The 5,369-nt window shown below is 41.2% G+C and overlaps 1 non-coding gene across 1 annotated transcript; it reads left to right on the top strand.

The window, feature by feature from the left end:
* Window positions 1-1,549: 1,549 nt before the first annotated feature.
* Window positions 1,550-1,622, top strand: Trnam-cau (transfer RNA methionine (anticodon CAU)). The gene has a single exon. It is a non-coding gene; the product is annotated as a tRNA-Met (tRNA).
* The last annotated feature ends 3,747 nt before the right edge of the window (window positions 1,623-5,369 follow it).

Here is a 5,369-nt window from a genome sequence, read left to right as displayed (position 1 = left end):
ATTTTCCCCATTCTGCCTCGCCAACTTGTACCCCCACCATCTTTATTACAACCCATTTCAAACTTTCTCGTGCCCCTGTCACTTTTCTCCGTTGGGCCCCTCTTCAGCGGGAGCGATACAAACATCGACCGGAGGCCAAAAAGATGGCACGTTTGACTACGGTATTATTATTGCTATTGGATGTTGTTTAGCATCAGTCTTCGAGGCCGCGATTTCTTTCTTCTATGGTGTTCAACGACAGTCCCCTGGATATTGATTAACAGTGACACATCCTGGGGACGGGCAAAAAAGGGGCACATGCAAATCACTTACAATACTGAACACGATAGTTTGCGTAGTTGCATTGTTCATAAGGCTTAGCTGGATACTAATGTCTTGGTCTTGGCCTTGATCTTGAAAAATTTGTACGAAAATTTCAATGCACGAATCGTTTGACAGAAAAGACTACTCAACTGCAGATGGATTTTGAAAGATCTCCTCACCGATCCCATATAGACAAGACCATCGACGGTTGGAGGATGCTGGAAAGAAAGGTCATGTTTAAAGATCAAGGTCTCGATTCCTCGCTTGAATTGAGTTCAAATTTTCTTTATAGTGCAAGTTTATAATGCAAGTTTTAAATCAATGAAAGTAATTTGTATGCATTTTTATTTGATTATTCCCCATTACAGCTGAAAATAATTGGAGCCTTAGTACTTGAACTAAGACTCATATAAAATTGTGGCTTTTTAACTATTTTCATCCGAAACGGACAAAGCACTCAAAAAGCATTTAAATACGTATCTTTCATTAATTGAAAATTAGGGTGTATTTTAGCTGGAAGGCAAAATTTGAACTCAATCAATGCTCAATGCCGGGCGTTACACTCATTTTCTGGTATCAGATCTGCGTTCAGTCTAATCTACCAGTGCAGCCTAAACAAACTTAAAACAAAGATTATCATAAGGGGCCGTACACTAATTACGTAAGCATTTTTTCTGGGTTCTTCAACCCCCCCTCCCTCACGTAAGATTTTTCCCATACAAATATTTTTTTATTTATATGGAACGTACGGAAATTGCGGACCCCTCCTTCTCAAATAAGTGCTTACGTAATTAGTGTACGACCCCTAACGAGGAATCCAATGAGCTCCCATCCCGGTACAAACACATAATACATTATTTGCAATGCGATCTCCTTGTCCCCTCAATTCCAGACACTCTGAAGCCACCTACGTCTCGGATGCCCTTTTTCGATGCCACTGAGCTACCCGTGCCGGGCGCGCCAGCGTCCCCAATCCCGTCCGATATTGTGAAACAGCATATTCAAAACAAATGCGGTAAAAGTGCAGTTATTTTTTACTGCACAACAACGGGAAGAGCGCGTTGCTCCCTACAACCAACCTTGGGATGAACGACCGATGACGTGTTGTTTGTGTCGAAGCCGCGCCACCGTCAAACCGGCAGCCGTATAGTGGATGGAAGAACACCTCCTGGGTGTGGCTATTTCTATGTGCTAGATTAACGGACGGTGGCCTTGTTGTGTATAACAGTAGAAACATCAAACCGTAGCCTCGATAGCGCAGTAGGTAGCGCGTAAGTCTCATAATCTTAAGGTCGTGAGTTCGATCCTCACTCGGGGCATATGACTTTTTGGATCGACTGATTTTGTGCTACTTTTATTTTTCGCGCGCAACATTCCACACATAATTATGCAAATCTCCAGCTACGATGCTTTCTCCCGAAGTCCAAAACTCGTGCCCCTACTACTGGTTCCGAACCGGGTCATCGTACTCACATCATACGAGAAAGATTTCTTTAGGGTTGTGCCGGTGGCAGGGAGGAAGGATTATCTACGCAACAAAGCACAAATCACGGAACGCGCGTGTCGTCTTTCGAAATAGACATTTGAATGCGGTGAATCCGATTTCTTTCTGTTTGATATTTCTTTTTGGGGCGAAGAGCTTTCAGCTTGTCTCCTCAATTACACCAATCGCTCTCTTTCTTCGGGTGGCGTTTCACTTCTTTTACTAAATCTGTTTCGAGTGTTTGCGCGCGAAACGCACGAGGTAAAAAAAACGTGCAAGCATATCACAAGGCTGATGTAGTGATGTTTTGTTTGAGTTTAGTTTAAGTAGAATACCTACTACGAAACAAATCCTTTCAACTTCCAGTTCTGCCAATGGCTGATGCTTAAATATCAGTCGTGTAGAGATAGAATTAACTTTTCTCTAATACATTTCGTTTTTTATTTTCACCCAGTGATCTAAAACATCAATAAAACCATTTTGCCGTGATTTTCAGATCAATGAAATTCTGTTCTATGGTAAAATTCAATGTGCAAATATCGCCCATTTTTTCATACACCTGTGCGACGTTATTGTGTTTAATGTTCAGCAGAGGAATATACATCAATTGTTGGATTACTTTATTGTATCCAAAGAGCATAAAGGCTCCCCCAGACCTATGCGATTTCATCGCCGCGATGGCGACAACTAGTCGCCACGATCCTTCCGTTGAATCGCTGTGCATGCAATGGTCTATTTACAAGATCTGTGCGCCGCCGCCGTATGAAAATTAATTACGCTGCCGAATATTTTAAGTCTTGATTTATCTCGCACCTGTCGGAAACACATATTTTTCAGCCAAGTTATATGAATAATTGTTATTATGCAGCTCTTATTTCCATTTCTAATGAAGTCTAGACCCTACAAAATTCAAAAGCTGATCAAGGGCTAAGTTCATTAAAAATGGAATTTTTCAGCTAAAAAATTAGTTTATTCAGCCTAAATTGTTTGTTAAGGAACCAATAGATTCCTTGTTGTACAACGTATGCTCGGTCAAACAAAACAATATTTGTTCAAACATAATCCGCCTGACATTAAATTTTCAGAAAATAAGGGAATTGTTCTTCTGGGATTCAAGGAATTGCTCCTAGAACTTCTAGAATATTTCGGTCTGAAAATATTTCAGAATTTCATTTAGAAATTAGTTTGGAAACTCTAAAATCTTTTTTTGAAATTCTTAATGATGCTCTTATCATTTTAGTTTCGTCACTCTTTTTCGTACCGGTCACTGTTTTCGTCTATCTGTCGTCTGCTGTATTCCGTACCGGCGACGTTTTACATTTGAAAGTTCATCAAATAGTAGCGTTCTTACAGCGCTACCAAAATTGGTCACCTGTCAGTTGCGCTACTGGTTTAGCAGCGCGTTTGATAGCGACCGGTTAATTGTCAAGTTATAATACTGCGCTGCCAAACGGCTCATACTCACCACCGGTAATCTTGCTCTAATAGATCTACCTAAAGAAATTTTTCAGAAACTCTTCTAGGAATTCCTTCGAAAATGTCTCCTGTAAGTCCATCGGAAAATCTACATGGAATTTATTCAAAAATTCATACAAAATTTTCTTCTGGAATTCAAAACAGGAATTACTTTTCGTTTTTCTTTTTTTCAAGAATTACTTCATGCATTGATCATTAAAATCTTTAATGAATACCTTCGAATATTCCCACAAAAAATCTGTCGTGAGTTCTTCAGGAAAGAGGAATTTCCCAATCCCATGAGAAATTTTCTAGAGAAATTTCCAAGGGAACATATAGAGCTATTTCTGGAATTGAAGGTATTTTTGCGGATATTTATGTAGGTATTTTTGAGAGATTTCTTGGACTATTGATATATTTATGAAGGAAAGAATCTGGAGAATATCCGAAATATTTCCTTATGATAGGACTCCTAAGCAAATTTCCAGAGAATCAATGTCCAGAAGAATTTATTTGTTAATGACTTTCCGGGAAAATCCTTATAAAAATTATGGGATTTTATGGGGTTACGTTATGGGCCCTCCTTAGCCGTGCGGTAAGACGCGCGGCTACAAAGCAAGACCATGCTGAGGGTGGCTGGGTTCGATTCCCGGTGCCGGTCTAGGCAATTTTCGGATTGGAAATTGTCTCGATTTCCTTGGGCATAAAAGTATCATCGTGCTAGCCTCATGATATACGAATGCAAAAATGGTAACCTGGCTTAGAAACCTCGCAGTTAATAACTGTGGAAGTGCTTAATGAACACTAAGCTGCGAGGCGGCTCTGTCCCCAGTGTGGGGATGTAATGCCAATAAGAAGATGGGGTTACGTAAGATTTCCTTGATCTAGATTTCACATTTTAATAGTATCAATATTGCAATTTATACCAGCAGGTGAATTAGTGTTGTTGAAATGATTTGAAAGGGCCTCAAGCGGAATTTTAGCTAGAATGCCACTGGTCTCGTCCTATTCCTTAACATATATCCATAATAAATAAAATTCGATACCAGGCGTTACACTTATTTCCTGGTGTCAGACCTGCGTTCAGTCTACTCTACCAGTGAAGCCTATACAAACTTAAAACAAAGATTATCACTACGAGGAATCCAAAGAGCTCTTATCCCGGTACATACACATAATAAATTACTTGCAATGCGATCTCATTGTCCCCTCAATTCCAGACACTCTGAAGCCACCTAGATTTCCTTGATCTAGATTTCACATTTTAATTTTCATAAGAAATTCTTTAAGAATTCCTGGACAATTTTTCTGGAGAATTCCCGGGAGGTGGGTACAGTGGAATGGCATATGAAATTCAGAAGGATTTTAAAAGAAATATCTGAAGAGTCATGATAATTTCTGTAGAGTTTGCGAAGGAATTTATTGACTGTTCTACTTCCGGAGGAATTCCTGGAGGAACTTCCGGAGGAATTCCTGGAGGAACTTCCGGAGGAATTCCTGGAGGAACTTCCGGAGGAATTCCTGGAGGAACTTCCGGAGGAATTCCTGGAAGAACTTCCGGAAGAATTCGTGGAGGAATTCCTGGAGGGAAATTCCGGAGGAATTCCTGGATGAATTTTTGAAGGAACTTCCGGAGGAATTCCTGGAGGAACTTTCGGAGGAATTTCTGGAGGAACTTGCGGAGGAATTCCTGGAGAAACTTGCTGAGGAATTCCTGGAGAAACTTCCGGAGGAATTCCTGGAGGAACTTCCGGAGGAATTCCTAGAGGAACTTCTGGAGGAATTCCTGGAGGAACTTCCGGAGGAATTCCTGGAGGAACTTCCTGAGGAATTCCTGGAGGAATTTGCGGAGGAATTCCTGGAGGAACTTCCGGAGGAATTCCTGGAGGAAATTCGGAGGAATTCCTGGAGGAACTTCCGGTGGAATTCCTGGAGGAACTTCCGGAGGAATTCCTGGAGGAACTTCCGGACGAATTCCCGGAGAAACTTCCGGACGAATTCCTGGAGGAACTTCCGGACGAATTCCTGGAGGAACTTCCGGACGAATTCCTGGAGGAACTTCCGGAGGAATTCCTGGAGGAAAATCCTGAGGAATTCCTGGAGGAACTTCCTGAGGAATTCCTGGAGG

Source organism: Armigeres subalbatus, chromosome 1 (genome assembly GCF_024139115.2).
Source record: "Armigeres subalbatus isolate Guangzhou_Male chromosome 1, GZ_Asu_2, whole genome shotgun sequence".
In the NCBI taxonomy this organism is placed as follows: Eukaryota; Metazoa; Arthropoda; class Insecta; order Diptera; family Culicidae; genus Armigeres; species Armigeres subalbatus.
Note: the sequence above shows the minus strand (reverse complement) of the source record. Positions and strands in the feature narration are given on the sequence as shown.